The 19,600-nt window shown below is 32.1% G+C and overlaps 1 long non-coding RNA gene across 1 annotated transcript; it reads left to right on the forward strand.

Moving 5' to 3' along the window:
* Positions 1 to 17,860: 17,860 nt before the first annotated feature.
* LOC127724807 (uncharacterized) lies at positions 17,861 to 19,057 on the forward strand. Its single transcript, XR_007992715.1, has 2 exons — positions 17,861 to 17,999; positions 18,678 to 19,057. It is a non-coding gene; the product is annotated as an uncharacterized LOC127724807 (long non-coding RNA).
* The last annotated feature ends 543 nt before the right edge of the window (positions 19,058 to 19,600 follow it).

Genomic DNA, 19,600 nt, shown 5'->3' on the forward strand with positions numbered 1-19,600 from the left:
TGTATCAGCTTCAAAACGAGCCATAATGGTTATCCAAATGAATAATAATGTATGCATGTTGATCAAGAAGTTGTTTGATTGTTTTTGTGGATGCTTTCATCTTATTTGAAAGAACAAATAAGACAATTCAATGTAAGTTGTCTTTTATAAATACTGAGGTATACCATATTTTTTACTAACATTATTTATAAATTGATGTTATAATTCTGTATGTATGGTAAGGTTAGTTGAACTGTTTTGGTGACCTTTATCCTCTATAGTGTATACTTTAAAAATTAAATCCAATACACTGCAAAGAAAGTTTAAAGCAGATTTACATTAATGCTTAGCAACCATTTGAGACTGTTTAATCGTAAGTACACATGCTCTTGTCATGATAATCGAATTTACAGAAACAACTGATTATGCAGGGATAACAACTATCTTTGTACAATACATATTTATCAAAGTGTAAACCAGTTTCAACATATTTTAGCACGAATTTCTCGTGAAATTGCAGAGAAAACATTGTTTAAAGAGAACCATTGATTTTTGCATTTAAAGCACAACAAATCACAAGGCACCACCTGTCATCTGTTAAAAAAAGGAAGGGTCAAACAAATAAAAACACAGATGGTGGAATTATTGCATCATATCAACAATATAAAGGTTCAATATATCTTTTGATTGAGTTTAGCCATTTCAATTGATATTTTATAGTATGTTTTTCTATGTTGTGATGTTACACTATTGTTTCAGATAAGGTTGAAGGTTTGGTACCATTAAAACGTTTAAACCAGCTGCAATTGTTTGCACCTGTCCTAAATCAGGAATCTGGTGTTCAGTAGTTGTCGTTTGTTGATGTGGTTCATAAGTGTTTCTCGTTTCTCGTTTTTTATATAGATTAGACCTTTGGTTCTCCCCGTTTGAATGTTTTTACACTAGTAATTTTATGGGGCTCTTTATAGCTTGCTGTTCGGTCTGAGCCAAGGTTCCGTGTTAAAGAGCATACTTTAACCTATAATGGTTTACTTTTATAAATTTTGACTTGGACGGAGAGTTGTCTCATTGGCACTCATACCACATCTTCTCATATCTATCAAATAAATGTTTGCATGTATAAAGGGGGTAGCATCTATTTTTTTCTGTACTTTTTTCAACAAGTATGGAAATTGTCACACATTCTATTTTAATGCAATTTGAACATTCAGACCTGAATCAATTTCTAGGATCATTTAAGTTTGAAGTATGATTTTTCGTATTAAGCACAAATGATAAATAAGAGTACCAAACATAGTTCTTATTATTATTTTTATCACATAAATTCTAAATAAAACATATATGTTATTGGATGATGAAGTTGGCACTATATTCGAAATGAAAAAAAAAACTGTCAGTAGGAAACCCGTTAGTATGAACTTGTAATTGAATATACATGTACAATGTAGTAACTGATCTTTTTTTGGCAAGGTGTTTTGAAATTAAGGCAACTATTCCTGAAGGGGATGACTCGCAGATGAAATATATTGAATATAGCGGTTTTAAACAATGCGGATGCTGAATATAGAGGCTAAAAAGTGGGATCTTGGCAAAAGAGGAGAAAAAGTGGCAAGTGGAAAAACATTTTTAAAATATTGTTTTCCTTCTGTGGCCCAAATCTTATTATCCCCTCTATATCCCACATTAATGAAAAGTAGGTTTGGAAATGAGCACCAGTTTTACCCTCTGATATATTATCTTACATCGAAAACTGTGCATAATAATAAACTCGTCATAGATACAAAGATTAAAATTTTGTACGCCATAGCATTTTTTGGAAGCAGTAATTCATTGACCTCATAATACATAAATAAATAATAAATGTCATCAGGTTTACTTGTGACACGTTTAGCCAAAATTTCCTTTGTTCTGAGTGTGCTACAATTTCCAATACAAGAACACTTTTGAAGGGGTGGAGTTATATAACTGTCAATAACTGTCTGTCAGTTACAGAACAGTTACAAATGATCTAGTTTTATGGCTCCATCCCTTCAGTTATTACATACGTTCGATATATATATCACAAAACAAATATTTGTTCAAGACAAGAATTTCCGGATCACCATAAAATACGAAAACTTAACCATTTGAAACACTCATCAAGAGCCCAGCGATAAGTCAAAATGTTTTACTACAAATAAAATGGCACAAGAGAAGACTTCCCTGATAGCTTATTCATGAATCCGTGTTAAACCTCGATTAAAATAACTTCATAAAAAGAAAATAATGATTATTTTATAGAATTTATTTTAATTTATCATAAAATCGTCCAAAACGTTTTTCGCATCGATCCGCTCAGCGGTATATAATCCGTTTTATTGAATTACGCCCCCTTTTAAAAAACATGGAATCGCCCCTGCTATGGAAACAGTTAAACGCAAGTTCTGAAGTGCATAAAAAGCTTTATAGCACCAGAAAGGGGGCCTTGAATTGTACATAACAAATTTATTCTGCAAACTTTAAAATATATATATATATTGTGACACACAAATCAAAGGTAGAGTTCATGTGGGCAATGATAACAAAATCTAACCACTCGAACGCACAATCGTCACCCTAAATTCGTTCAGGAAAAATACGTCTTAAAACGGATATACCTTTAATTTCTACATAGGTAAATTTGAATTGTTAGGTTAATATTGATTAACTGGTGACATGAAACCATAATTAGTAACAATAACATATTGTAATATGCCATGTCAAGCGATGTGTAATGATAAAATTACTGCTGGTGTTGCTATTTTTTGGTTTTTGCTTTTTAAAATTGAACAAAACTACTGAAAACAATTAACGGGCGTTATATACCAGAATTGGGCAGTGGAAACTTATGGCGATATTACCTTGCTGGTAGTTTTGCAATGTCTGAGTCAACGTCAAATGCAAAATATTCATTTTCCACATTCTGGCAAACTTGTGACAAAGTTCAGTCATCTACATCGTCAATCATATCGACATCCGAAAGTCAATTTCTGCTACATTCATTCCGTAATCTGCTGGCTCTTCCATCTTCAAGTTAAATGTCCGCATCAGCTTGCCATGTGGTCACTTTAAAATTTTTCGCCCCAAAAAACAAGATTTTCATTGGTGGAGCTTTTTAAAAGCCACGTGTCGTAGAAAAACTCGGGCCGACTCGGAACGGTCCGAGTCACAAATCATTTGTTGTATTCTTAAACGTACCATAATTTTTGTATCTGATTTACAAGTGGAGGGTGGAGTTAACTTGTGGCGCACAAGTTAACTCCACCCTCCACTTGTAAATCAGATACAAAAATTATGGTACGTTTAAGAATACAACAAATAATACTTAGAAACTTATTGTGCGTATCTTACTGATATACTGTTGACATTGAAACACGAAAAAACACCTGTTACATTGTACTTGAAGTAAGAATAAAGTAAAATGTGTCGACACGTCTTTTAATTGACAGATTATTGCTTGTATAGAAGCTTGAAAGAAATTCTTATTACTATTTTCACAAAAGAAAAGGAAACTATTACGTTTCATATGGTTTACGAAACTATTCTTTTTTTTTTAGTTTGGTTTACTTTTCATGAGTTGTTGGTTTCATCACATTAAAAAAGGCGTTCTTTTTTCAAATCAGGAGTCCTTTACTTTTTTTGTGTGACAAGTACTGCATCTAAGATTCTTTACTGTGTTTAGACTTTTTACTATTTTACATCTGTTAAGATAGTAAAGATGTTGTATTGAATTAATTATCTTTCTCTCTTTTGTCAAGTTATCGGTTATCGTGTCAAAGTAAAATTTTGAAAATCATTGATATTCAGATATTTTACATTTTTTGAAGCATTCATTTGTGACTAGTGTACCCGTTTGATACGCATTATTAAGTAACTATAATTTTTATTGGGTCATCATGAAAAGATATTTATTACAATGTCTTTCATTGTATAATTAGTATAACAAGCCGAACCGGCCGTTTTTGCGGAGAATCGTCTGTTATTTAATTGTAAGTTACATAAGTCTGGATATCAGCACCAATGACAGAACGAAGTAAGTATTCTTTTTAATCTAATTTAGAACTAATTGCACTAAGTGTACACTTTATGTACAATGAATTAAATTACTTTGTTTGTTATCCTACCTTGTCAATCCTAATTGATTATTCTATTATAGTTTTTGCTGTACTCAAACCTCAAATATTTGAAAGGGCTTCTTGTAAAAGTAGTTAAGATTTCTAGATCGGACCGGCATTGAATGAAATAAATTCATATTTTTTTTAACAGAATATGAATTACCCTTTGATTTATAAAACTTCTGATCTGAGAAAGAAAGGAGCAATTTATAGAATACAGAAATATATACAGAACTTCTATCATGAAAATATACATATGAAGTCAGCGAATTAAAATGTACGCCAAATCAGAGTTTTTCCTATCAATATTCCAGAACAAACATTTTTGCGAAAAGCAAGTTCCAAACACGTTTCGAACGTTCATTGAGAACCTAATTATCAGTGGTCAATTTATACCGGTCGTGAATTGACTAATAGAAAAGGACTTAAAGTTAAAGTATGAAATCAAAAGGCATTCAAAGCAATAATTAATGTAGTAAACGGTACAATTAAAAACACCAAATAAGTTTTTTTTTCTCTAAACAAGAACGCTGTTCTACAGTTAGTGATTTGTGGCTTAAATAGCATTCTATTCACATGTAACCCTAAAATGTTATTTCTTAGTAATACTTTACTGTAATTGTGGTTAGTATTGAATATACTAATTACGTGGTTTCTGTTAACCGCGTGTTCCTAGTTCGTTCTGGCAATCCTAGATCTTAAATGGACATAACTTTGCATGTACCAAATTGATGTTTAAACTATGCACTTCGATCGATACATGAACAGAAATTTGCATTTTGATTTTGATAATTTTCAAACTCGATTTAATGGTTCTCCCTGAGTAAGTCATTTCAAAGAACATTGAATGTTATAATAAGTATCTGTCATAAATAACATTGAATGGTAGTATCTGTTACAAAGAAAATTGAATGTTAGTATCTGTCACAAAGAACATTGAATGGTAGTAACTGTCACAAAGAACATTGCATATTAGTTTAGTTTAGACATATTTTTTTGTTCGAAATGACAAATGATCAGACACAAGTTTTATATTTTAGTAATGTCTTAACCAAAAAAATAAGAATATACAGATTGATTAATGAACAAATCAAATATTTCATATCAACAAATTATTAATTCAAGCATAGAGGCATGTTAGTATCTGTTACAAAGAACATTGGATGTTTGAATCTTTCACAAAGAACATTGAGTGTCAGTATCTGTCACAAAGAAATTGAATGTCAGTAGCTGTCATAAAGAACATTGATGTTATTCGTGTTATTATCTGTCACAAAGAACACTGAATGTTAGTACCTGTCACAAAGAACATTCAATTTTCTTTGTGATAGACACTAACATTCAATTATCTATGCGACAAGTACTAACATTCAGTGTTCTTTGTGACAGATAATAACATTCAATATTCTTTATGACAGCAACTGACATTCAATGTTCTTAGTGACAGATACTAACATTCAATGTTCTTTGTGACAGATGCTAACATTCAGTGTTTTTTGTGACAGATAATAACATTCAATGTTCTTTGTGACAGCTACTGACATTCAATGTTCTTTGTGACAGATACTAACATTCAATGTTCTTTGTGACAGATACTGACACTCAATGTTCTTTGTGAAAGATACTAACATGCCTTTATGCTTGAATTAATAATTTGTTGATTTGAAATACTTGATTTGTTCATTAATCAATCTGTATATTTTTATTGTTTTGGAGAAGACATCACTAAAATATAAAACTTGTGTCTGATCTATTTGTCATTTCGAACAATAAAATATGTCAGTATCTGTTACAAAGATCATTGAATGTTAGTGTCTATCACAAAGAAAATTGAATGTTATTATCTGTCACAAAGAACATCGAATGTTAATCTCTGTCACAAAAACATTGAATGTTAGTATCTGTCACAAAGAAAATTGAATGTTAGTATCTGTCACACAGAACATCGAATGTTTGTGTCTGTCACAAAGAACATCGAGTGTCAGTATCTCTTACAAAGAACATTGAATGTAAGTATCTGTTACAAAGAACAGATAAAAAATAAAAATAAAAAATTGGATACAAGTGTAGTTCTGACAGTGTGTGCAATAACCACTTTTCTATCCCATGTATAGAAATGGGATAAGTGTTCTTGGTTACTGAATATTCTTTCATTCTTTCATTTTTTTTATATATATATTTTACTGACAAATAGGACACAACAGTAGTTTATCCATGTTCAAATCAGGTACGTCTTTTTTGAAAATACAAACCAAGCAAACACAGTTTTGGTAATCGCATAACTTCCAAAAGTAGTGAAACCGGGTGTATCGATAGGACGAACCGTTCATGCTTTAAACACGGTATTTAAATGATTATTATACAATAAAGTTGGTAAACCAAGGGTTATTGATCAAATGGAAGTTTATCTAAGAAAAAAAATATCATTTTGTTTCAAGAAACTACATGCGAAATGGAGGATAAATACATTTATTTTTGCTTTTAAGGTCAAGTTAGCATCACTACAAACCAGTAGAAGTCTAAAATGGCCTATATCTGTACACGACTGTACTGATTGTTACTCGGCCAATCTGAATTGGTCTGAATTTTACTCGATATTTACTCAATCTTAACCATATTCGACTGCACTGATTTGTATATTACCTCATTTTTGCCATTGAAAATAGTCTTAACTATTACTCGACCTGTCTGAAACAGTCTTAACACATTATCGAACTGTACTCGACCAGTACTTGACCAGGCCAGTTCTCGACCTTTTTTTTCAGTCTGAACAATACTCGACCAAAGGGCTGAACAATACTCGACCAGTCTGAACCATACTTGACCAAATAACCTGTACATTTTTTAAATTTTAACTGTTTAAATAATTTTCTTTTTAACTGACATGACAACAGCCACAATGAAATAAGAAATATATATAAAAGCATATTTTTACATGTAAATATATATAAAAGCATATTTTTACATCTTAACATGATTACTAGTATCAGATTTATCAAATGGAGATAGTTGAATTATCTTATTTTTTAAAGTCTGGGTCTTGTTTTGTTTTTTTTTTTTGTTTTTTTAACAAAACTTAATTTTCCTAAATTCTTAAATCAAAACTACATAGGTTTCATGGTTACTTGCAATAGTTATATAACTATCTTTTTAACTGAGGTAACAACAGCCAACAAAATCACTGATATTGTTTAAACCTTTTATCAGAAATATATTAGAATTTAGGATATATATATATATTTATATATATATACAAGTCTAAATTGAAAACAACGTTCAAACCTATGATTGCGTTGGATAAAAACCGCAATTTTTATTCGTGTGCATGCAAAACAAATTTCTTGTTAGAGGGGTCTAAATACAGCACAAACAACATTTTACAAAAGACCAAAAAAGTGAAAAAGTATATTTTAACAAAACGCATTTGACTAACAGGTCGAATAACAAATGATCTTAAATCCTGCTGACTGCCATTGGCGATTGCCAAATAAACAGATCACAAGGTGTACATGTAATAAATGGATCTTAACTATCACTTTAATACCAAACAGAAAACAATAAACTTGCGGCAAAGATGGTATACCGCAAACAAAGGTGCAAAGATTTTTTGTACACCATATCCGGATTTCGACAAATAATGTCTCTTCAGTGATGTTGGGAATCGAAACGGTTATTGGAAGGCCACATAATTTACCTTAATTTAGGATAGACTCTTGAATTTTGAGGAGTCAAAATAGAATGAACGGATCATATAAACCCGAAGGCAAATATGATACAAGCCCAAACGAAAAAATATAAACAAGTCTAAATTGAAAACAACGCTCTAACCTATGATTGCGTTGGATAAAAACCGCAATTTTTATACGTGTGCATGCAAAACAAATTTCTTGTTAGAGGGGTCTAAATACAGCACAAACAACATTTTCCAAACGATCAAAAAAATGAAAAAGTATATTTTAACAAAACGCATTTGACAAACAGGTCGAACAACAAATGGGTTAATATCCCTTATGCGCCTCCAATTGAGGAACACAAAAGTTGTGTGTAAACAAAAAATCTCTGTGTAGTGATATTGGATATCGTACCCCGAAAATTTAACCACACATGTGAAAATGTCTCAGCTTCGAAACGAGCCATCATACATATCCAAGTTTACGATATGGACTGAGCTACAGTAGAAAACGTTATTATTACGGCCTATGGAGAAACAATTGCGCATATTGCCCCAATTTAAGAGATGAATTAGAGAAGATGTGAGACTGATCTAGGCATGATTGCATCTTGTACACCAGAAAAAGTTGAGAAAATGAAGGTTAGTTGTCTTTTATGATCACCAAGTTATCACAGTTGGTTCTATATTTAGATTATTTATAAAGATCAGCATCAATTTTCGCTTTTGAAATGTATTTCTGGCATGGGGCTGGTGCATTTCTTTTAGGCACAATAAAAAGTATGTTTACCCGAGAGATTCGAAAGGCATTTGTTATTGACTTGAAAAAGGCACTTACTTTTTATGCTAAGTTATGGAAACATTTAATATTGTTAAATTGTAAGTGAATATAACACTAAAGACATTTGTATGTCATTATCGTTCCAGTCACTACACACGTGTTGAGGAATAGCTGACAAATAGGGGAAATAACACGTTGTATGAGTATAATTTGACACATGTGTTTTAAACCATTATTTGACCATTAATTAGCAGCTGGTCACTAAAGTATGCAAATAAACAGACAAACATATTAAAGAAAAGCATGTTTTTTTTACATTTTAATGCACAGTTACAAATCACAAGACAGTTTCTTTTCTCAGAGAAAAAGGGGGAGGGTAAAACTTTTTCACCTATTGAACTACAAAGCTACTATTGATTGTTCCTCATAAAGAAGATTAGAATTAAGATTGTGAAACCACAAGGGAGAAGCAATTTCCTTTTTAGTGATAAAACTTTCAAGAGTTTGATTTTTTTTTCTCTCTCAATAATACAGTTTGTATTAAACATGTTAAATGAAATGATAACACAACCTGAGTCAATTTTTTTGTCTTATTTCAGTTTCAGACGTATCTTTCCAGTTTAACCTGAGACGGCAAATAAGAGGTTTTAAAAAGTTCTGAATTACTGGTAAGCATTTGGTTTTATTAGGCAAGTTCTAAATTGGTTTTTTTTTTGGTATTTATGCAATTGTAATTACAGTCAAAGTTTTGAAAATATGCTGATATGTAAACTGTTGCTATGGTCTTGATATCATATAATAATGCTAAGTTACTGATCTTTTCCTCACGACATTTCGAGTTAAGCCATGAGGCAACTGTTCGTTATCTAACACTGCAATCTGTACTTAGCATTATTTTAATCGGTCGTTATTTAATGACATCATAATATGTGTGATGTCATAATGTTGACTTAAAAACTTAAAAACTCATGTGCATTTCTTACTGAAAAGAGTTTCACTGAAAAACATTTAAAAAAACCTTTTTCTTAAATAGAATTATATAAAAGGACAAGTTTTGAAAATTTGCACTTCATTTCGCTTTAATCATGTTAATTATATGATAAATATGACATTCACAGCAGTTTAGACTGGTTTCTATAGTTGAAAATACCTGATTTCTGCTGGTAAAAAAAATTAAGTATTTTGGTGGGTTTTTTATGAAATCTACATTTTTGCATTATTTCTCAGTCAAAATGCACTTTTAGGCACATGAAAATTTTATTAAATGCTTAAACTGGGTCTGTAATTTGTAACTTAAGGTTAAAATCATATGTTTTATCCATATTGTGACTTGTGAAGGTATACTAGAAGAAATCAATTATACTTACACATTGTACATGTTGTATTCAGAATTAATAAATATAGCGATAAAAGGGTCATTGTCTTATAGTGCTGAAACAACTTTATATTTTTTCAGAAATGGACAAAATACACAGATTTATTCGGAAAGTTGTACCGATGAAGATGACACAAGAATATTTGGAAAAATCAGAACTATGGATTTCAATATGGGTCAATATCCCTAATGCGCCTCCAATTGAGGAACACAAAAGTTGTGTGTAAACAAAAAATCTCTGTGCAGTGATATTGGACATGTTTCAATTTTTAACAAGGGACTGAGCTTAACCATTTGTACTGATCTGGAAAGTAGAGGACCATAGAATAAATGTGTAAAAACTATGGAGCTATTAAATGTATTCAAAGTATTAAATTTTCAAAGAAATTATTGTGTGAAAAAAGGGATTTTTTACCATGAAGAGCCGCATCACGAAAGGATTTTCGGGGTATGCTAATTTGCGGGAAAATGAATCACACTTCGTACCCCGAAAATTTAACCACATATGTGAAAATGTCTCAGCTTCGAAACGAGCCATCATACATATCCAAGTTTACGATATGCACTGAGCTACAGTAGAAAACGTTATCATTACGGCCTATGGAGAAACAATTGCGCATATTGCCCAAAATGTTCTTAAATCCTGCTGACTGCCATTGGCGATTGCCAAAAAAACGGATCACAAGGTGTAATAAATGGATCTAAATTATAAATTTAATACCAAACAGAAAACAATAAACTTGCGGCGAAGATGGTATACCGCAAACAAAGGTGCAAAGATTTTTTGTACACCATATCCGGATTTCGACAATTAATGTCTCTTCAGTGATGTTAGGAATCGAAACAGTTATTGGAAGGCCACATAATTTACCCTAATTTAGGATAGACTATTGAATTTTGAGGAGTCAAAATAGGATGAACGGATCATATAAACCCGAAGGACAATATAATACAAGCCCAAACGAAAAAATATAAACAAGTCTGAATTGAAAACAACGTTCAAACCTATGATTGCGTTGGATAAAAACCGCAATTTTTATACGTGTGCATGCAAAACAAATTTCTTGTTAGAGGGGTCTAAATACAGCACAAACAACATTTTACAAAAGACCAAAAAAGTGAAAAAGTATATTTTAACAAAACGCATTTGACTAACAGGTCGAACACGAAATGTTCTTAAATCCTGCTGACTGCCATTGGCGATTGCCAAAAAAACGGATCACAAGGTGTAATAAATGGATCTTAACTATAAATTTAATACCAAACAGATAACAATAAACTTGCGGCGAAGATGGTATACAGCAAACAAAGGTGCAAAGATTTTTTGTACACCATATCCGGATTTCGACAATTAATGTCTCTTCAGTGATGTTAGGAATCGAAACAGTTATTGGAAGGCCACATAATTTACCTTAATTTAGGATAGACTATTGAATTTTGAGGAGTCAACTTAGGATGAACGGATCATATAAACCCGAAGTCAAATATATTACAAGCCCAAACGAAAAAATATAAACAAGTCTAAATTGAAAACAACGTTCAAACCAATGATTGCGTTGGATAAAAACCTCAATTTTTATACGTGTGCATGCAAAACAAATTTCTTGTTAGAGGGGTCTTAATACAGCACAAACAACATTTTACAAAAGACCAAAAAAGTGAAAAAGTATATTTTAACAAAACGCATTTGACTAACAGGTCGAACAAACAAATGTTCTTAAATCCTGCTGACTGCCATTGGCGATTGCCAAATAAACGGATCACAAGGTGTAATAAATGGATCTTAACTATAAATTTAATACCAAACAGAAAACAATAACCTTGCGGCGAAGATGGTATACCGCAAACAAAGGTGCAAAGAGTTTTTGTATACCATATCCGGATTTCGACAATTAATGTCTCTTCAGTGATGTTAGGAATCGAAACGGTTATTGGAAGGCCACATAATTTACCTCAATTTAGGATAGACTCTTGAATTTTGAGGAGTCAAAATAGGACGAACGGATCATATAAACCCGATGGCAAATATAATACAAGCCCAAACGAAAAAATATAAACAAGTCTAAATTGAAAACAACGTTCTAACATATGATTGCGTTGGATAAAAACCGCAATTTTTTATACGTGTGCATGCAAAACAAATTTCATGTTAGAGGGGTCTAAATACACCACAAACAACATTTTCCAAAGGAACAAAAAAGTGAAAAAGTATATTTTAACAAAACGCATTTGACTAACAGGTCGAACAACAAATGTTCTTAGATCCTGCTGACTGCCATTGGCGATTGCCAAATAAACGGATCACAAGGTGTAATAGATGGATCTTAACTATCAACTTAGTACAAAACAGAAAACAATAAACTTGCGGCGAAGATGGTATACCGCATACAAAGGTGCAAATATTTTTTGTACACCATATCCGGATTTCGACAATTAATGTCTCTTCAGTGATGTTAGGAATCGAAACGGTTATTGGAAGGCCACATAATATATATATATATATACAACTCGTCTAAACATCAGCTCAACAATGTTAGATCTGTAAATTTGCTTTCGCAAAGTTTTTGTTCTTCCCTCGCCGGGATTCGAACTTATGCTACTGAGATATCGTGACACCAAATCGCCTGCACTGTATCCGACGCGCTAGACCACACGACCACCTAGGCTTAACAAAAATAAAGCTTTCGGTGGAAGGGTGTTACCTTTCCTCGTCAATTTTAATCTAGCGTCGTAATACAGTACATGATATATAAGGCATTAAGATGGAATTGTTACAGATCAGCTGAAATATCTATTGTAAAGGATCCTACAAATTAATGCAAGATACAGTCATAGAAATAATTATTTTTATAAGTACATCTGAAACAGTGACAACTCTTCAACAGATTTATCTATCGGATCACCAGCAGTGATGGTGATACATGGCTGTGTACATTCTGTATATACAACTCGTCTAAACATCAGCCCAACAATGTTAGATCTGTAAATTTGCTTTCGCATACATATATCTATATAAGTCTAAATTGAAAACAACGTTCAAACCTATGATTGCGTTGGATAAAAACCATACTTTTTATACGTGTGCATGCAAAACAAATTTCTTGTTAGAGGGGTCTAAATACAGCACAAACAACATTTTTCAAAAGACCAAAAAAGTGAAAAAGTATATTTTAACAAAACGCATTTGACTAACAGGTCGAACAACAAATGTTCTTAAACCCTGCTGACTGCCAATGGCGATTGCCAAATAAACGGATCACCGATGTAATAAATGGATCTTAATTATAAATTTAATACTAAACAGAAAACAATAAACTTGCGGAAAAGATGGTATAACGCAAACAAAAGGTGCAAAGGTTTTTGTACACCATATCCGGATTTCGACAATTAATGTCTCTTCAGTGATGTTAGGAATCGAAACGGTATTAGGAAAGCCATACAATTTACCTCAATTTAGGATAGACTCTTGAACTTTGAGGACTCAAAATAGGATGAACGGATCATATAAACCCAAAGGCAAATATAATACAAGCCCAAACGAAAAAATATAAACAAGTCTAAATTGAAAACAACGTTCAAACCTATGACTGCGTTGGATAAAAACCGCAATTTTTATACGTGTGCATGCAAAACAAAATTCTTGTTAGAGGGGTCTAAATACAGCACAAACAACATTTTCCAAAAGACCAAAAAAGTGAAAAAGTATATTTTAACAAAACGCATTTGACTAACAGGTCGAACAACAAAGGTTCTTAAACCCTGCTGACTGCCAATGGCGATTGCCAAATAAACGGATCACCGATGTAATAAATGGATCTTAATTATAAATTTAATACTAAACAGAAAACAATAAACTTGCGGAAAAGATGATATACCGCAAACAAAAGGTGCAAAGGTTTTTGTACACCATATCCGGATTTCGACAATTAATGTCTCTTCAGTGATGTTAGGAATCGAAACGGTATTTGGAAAGCCATACAATTTACCTCAATTTAGGATAGACTCTTGAACTTTGAGGAGTCAAAATAGGATGAACGGATCATATAAACCCAAAGGCAAATATAATATATATATATATATATATATATCTAAAAATGGATAAAAAAATTAAAGAAATGATTAAAATTGATCTTCTGATTAGAGGTAAACTATGAAGTAATACCTCCTGCTTGAGTCACATCCATTAAAAAGATCACAACTTGTCAAAAAGTAACAAATTTCAAATAACATCCATTGAAAATTAAACAACATCCTGTAAAACCTTATCACAAGACCTTTTGATTTCACTAGATAAGTAATACACGAGTTTAAGAAAAAATATGGTTTTCTTTTTACCTTTAAACACACTTGTACTGAGGTAAATAAACATTATTAAAGAGAATCTTGTATGCCATGTCTTTAATTTTGAAAAACTTAATTAATCAACCTAAATGTTTACTGCAACTTTGGAACACTCCTCTTTGAAAAGGTTTTCAAGGATTGCTATGGAAGTTCTACTATATCAAATTCTTGGTTTTACAAAACAAAGGTGTCATCTTTAAAAATTTATTAAGTTATATACTATTTTATATATATTTTAATATAAAAAAAACAAGTGTGGACACAGATCAGTGTGGATAGTATGTTTGGATGTTTGACAGTGTTTTCTGACAAAATGAGTTCTCTGGTTTTTCCCATAAGGTTCTATATTATTAACTGAGTTGCACAATTACAGCCAACCTGAGCATTAGAAGTGTTGTTTATTTAATATTTAGTTTTTTATGTTCAAGACTGTCATGGAATAGACAATAATTGCATTGATTACCAAATGATTATGATAGAATATGTTACACATCTTTGATTCGGGATACATTTTGTAGCTAGGAGAGGAACACATATATATATATATTAGGTTCATTTGTTCATGATGTGATTTTTTTATATGGGAGATGGTATCCGAGAACATGTATTTGCGAACTATTTGTATGGTTCTATTTATGTTACTTTGTGGTGGATCTTCCCAGTATCATTAGTGAAAGATTTTGTTTAAATGTCGAAATTGTTTCTCAGATTAGAAGACATTTAATTGTTTTAAAAAATGACAATGCCTGACATGATCCTTGGGATTAGATGAGCTAGAAAGTAAACTTCTGTGTTATTTTTTTATTATTTCTTCTCCAAAGCCTGGTCAAAGCAAAAAAAAAGTTGTGACCAGTATGAAAATTAAATCAACAAAAAAACCTTTGTGAGCTTGCTTCAAAGACTCATAACTGCTACAGAAGTCATCTGATAAAATTTTTAGTGGATATGAACATCTACTTGATATGTTTAAATTGCTAAAAAGTTATAGTATTCAAAATGAAAAAGGTATTGCAAAACTATTCTTGTTTTTAATTTTTTTTTGTTATATGGATACAAATATAAGTGATACCAGTACAGTAATGCATTTTTGTTGTGGTATGAAAGTGCAGTTATTAACATTTACTGTTAATTCACACAAGTTAAGAAATAAACAAATAAATAATAAATGTTGAACAATGAAATATAATTTTAGAAATCATTTAGGCCAGATAGGCCTTATGAATTTTGTTCTTTTTTTAACATACTGAATGACCATTTACACTCAGGACTGAGTCGTTAGTAGGCAGTACAGATGTATAAAAAAATTAATGAGGAATGTGTCCATGGGACACAGATGATGCTCCCGCTTGCATATCATATTAAGTTATAAAGGGACATAACTGAAGAACAGTAAAGTGACGCTAGCAAAATGTGTACTTGATCTGAGTTTTGTAGTAATAAGTATTGTGTATAAGTGTCATAAAATTTGGTTGAGGCAAACTTAAGTTAGAGAACGGAAACGAAATATTCAGCAATTTATCTATTTGTAAAGGGGCATACCTCTAGAACGGTTAAAGTGACACCACCAAAATTCAAACTTGATCTGTATTTTGTGGTAATAAGCATTGTGTATAAGTTTCATAACATTTGGTTGAGGCAAACTTAAGTTAGAGAACGGAAAGGAAAAATTCAGCAATTTTTCCATTTGTAAAGGGGCATAACTCTAGAATGGTTAAAGTGATACCAACAAAATTCAAAATTTCCTAGATCTGTATTTTGTGGCAATAAGCATTGTGTATTTCATAACATTTGGTTGAGGCAAACTACAGTTATATTAATTCAGAGAACGGAAACCAAATATGGGACGTACGTACGGACGTACAGACGGACAAGGGTAAAACTTATTGACCCCTCCGCTACGGCGGGGACATAAAAATGTAACAAAACCACCTTGCATCATATTGCTAGTAGCACGAGTAGCATTGTTTGGTAAATTTGTGCTTTTATTTTTAATTTGGCTTCTGGACAAATGTACATATAATGAATACTACTTTGACAATTCCTTGTGCAGTTGAGAGTTGTCTGTCAAAACTTTATTTCACAAAGAATGAATTGCATAACAATGAACTGAGCTCAAAGCAAAGCACTTTAATAATACAATTAGACAAAGAGCTAAATCCAGTGATATACTTTGTACTACAGGTCCTTCATGAACATCCATCCGCCATAACCACATCTCACAAACATGCCATACTACAAAGTTGGATCAGAAGTCCTGAAAAAGACATGAATTTTTTTTTATCATATTTCCAGTATATACACCGGTTAAAACTTTCACAAATTTGTGGTAAAATCATTCGGTATCTAGCAAGTAACAATCGTTTCATGTACAAATTGATATAGGTTGTCTTGAGTGCCCCTCTGTTGGAAATAAGAACATACCTCCACCTAATCTTACTAAACTGGTGAAGAAACATACAAAACTATAAAATGTTATTAGACTTGTCAGTGCCTATTTACTATCACCACTGAATCAATTAAAGAACCCTTGTGAGCCCGCTCACATACCCCACGCCCCCACATTGTCACTGGACAAACAAAATCTAACCAGATTCCTAAGTTCAAAGACTCATTACTCTACAAAAACCAACTAATAAAAATTTTCTTGTGTATATGCACATTTACATATTATGTCCTCATTACTACAAAGTTTCATGAAATTATGTTGTGTGGTTTCAGAGGAGTTGCGATGACAAACTGTTGCAGTAGTATATTGAGGCTAATAAGTTCAAAGGGGCATAACTCCTATAAAAAAAATTGAATCATAATTTCATGTCGATATGCACATCTACCTAGTATGTCCTTATTATCTACAAAGTTTTATGAAATTCTGTTGTGTAGTTTCAGAGGAGTTGTGATGACAAAAAGAGGACTGACGGACGGCTCAAAACATTATACCCTCCGCAACTTCGTTGCATGGGTATTTCGTTGCGGAGGGTATAATATTATATGTATACATATATAAGACTAAAACTGACGTTCGGTCTTTACTCGACCTTCATTCCTCAAGTCGATGTTCAAATCTGACTTCATAATAAAATAAGATTCCAAATCTACGACCAATGAAATACCCCTCTAATAGACAAGCCGCAATGAAATCACAGTTTTCTAAAATGGTAGGTGGATCCTAAAACTCAAAAAATTTTAAACGATATATATTAAATCTTGCAAGTACATGTAATAATAATTCTTCTCCATAATTCGCTATAATTATATTTTTTCTTATTTTGTCTATTGTTCGAGACTGCATATTGACCTCTCGATGTCTTTCAATTACATTCAGTTTGGCGTTTGGTTGATGTCTGATTCTTGTACATGTAATATATCGATGTGGGATTTGTTTATATAAATAACAACTATTCCCTTAAATTCAAATAAAATAGATGTAAGAAATTATAGGCAACCATTCCGCCTTCAAAAATGAGAAAACCCCATACTGTATATTCGGCTGTAAAAGAGCCCAAAATGTTTATATTGCGATACAGAATACATTGTGTATATTGGTAACAGTGTGCAAACTGGTGACAAAATATTACCTCCCCTGTAAACAGTGCGCTCTTCTGACTAGAGGCGATCGGTAAAGAAAAACGGATAAGGCCGTAAATGTTTTGCTGGTTTGAAATGAGCTAACACAGACGAACTCAGACGTGTCAACATAATGTGAATATGATAATGAATCAGGTAAATTATTAATTGTTAAGTTAATCACCTCATCGTATCTTCATATGATAGGTAAATGCGTGAATTTTCGATTTTCAGTGTCGTCAGGGTTCAAACTTGTAATCATGCCATCCTTTCATTATTTTTTTTAAATACTATCCAATGGTTGGAACACCTTGATTTTCTCCCAATTTGTAAAGTTGATCATGTTGCATGATATATATTTTTATCGGGGAAAAAAATTGATATGCAGCAAAGATTGGCAGTTTTTTATTTGCGTTGCTATGTGAAATAAAGGGAGATCAATTAAAGTAAAAGAAGGCGCGCTTTTTCAAATAGTAAACAATTTAAATCAGATGCATGGTATTTTGTCAAATAATAAAGAATATCGTAGAAATTTACTAGAAATTCATCTAATTTATGCAATTTTCATTAAAGATATACAATATGACATACTGAACGTCGAAAAGGGGTAAAACCACCATACATGTTTGTACATTGAACAAATTAGGGGGGGGGGGGGGGGGGTGTCGGGTGAAAATATCACGAAATTTAGATGATTTTTATCTGTGGTAACAATTATTTGATTTTAAGGGGGCATTTCTCTGTTCAAACATTGGTCTAATATTTTCAGGTTCTCTTTGGATTGCCAAATAATATTATTATCACCTAATAGTGAATGATCAAATTATTTTGCAGCGATGTTCTGTATGGAAAGAAGACTGTCATAGAATCCAACAGTTCCGAAGGGGCCTTTAAACTAACTGCTTAACATCAAGATCGATGTAAGATTCAAGTGCCTGATCCAGTGCAAGTTGTAGCCAGTTTTTCCTTGTAATTGTGGCAGAAAACCCACTAGCTTTCAGCTGGGTAATAGACCGTTTCTGGCATTGAAAGGATATCAAACGTGTGTTTTATGGAATAATCTCAAGTACATATGACGATCATATGCATAGACATGTGGAGCTAGTCTATTTTATGCAGCAATTTGTTATTCCCAATTTAAACTCCGAAAAGACAAGAGCAAAGTACATCAATTAGAAATAGTCTCTGTGAATAAAATTATTCCAAAACTTAAATGTGTCATAATAATTAGTGTTGCATTATTTATCAGTAGAGATAATCAGATTACAGTAAGATTGCCCAACTGAAGGCTTAAAGCCTTTTCTCGGAAATGTTTTGTAAATCTTGAAGATTTCTTTAATCAATCTTGTTGCCTCCATTGTCAGTAAAACCACGTCTTTCAATATTTTGTTTGTGGTTTGTTTACATGCAAATTCTTAATTCTCATGTTTTAAATTTCTATTGATAAAGAAACTGAGCAACTGAGCTTTATAGAAAGATGTCAAGATAAAATAAATGAGTTTTCCTAAAGTTTGTGCATTGCTGTTGGACTGTTAAGAGGCCATCTTTTGTGTGTCTTAATTTGGCAATTTCTTTCAATCCAGCATTGTAGTACGTTTTCATAAGAACTGGCTAGGTTATTTTTAGAAAATGCTAGTCACTGAGGGAAAGGAAAGACCCGCGAAAGTTCGTCTGTATATTCAATTTTGAACATTAACATATCATATGTTTTGGCATCAACGGCATTTAAAATAAGGCCGCAGTTTAAATTTTAGCCT

The sequence above is a fragment of the Mytilus californianus genome, unplaced genomic scaffold (assembly GCF_021869535.1).
Source record: "Mytilus californianus isolate M0D057914Y unplaced genomic scaffold, xbMytCali1.0.p SCAF_14, whole genome shotgun sequence".
NCBI lineage: Eukaryota > Metazoa > Mollusca > Bivalvia > Mytilida > Mytilidae > Mytilus > Mytilus californianus.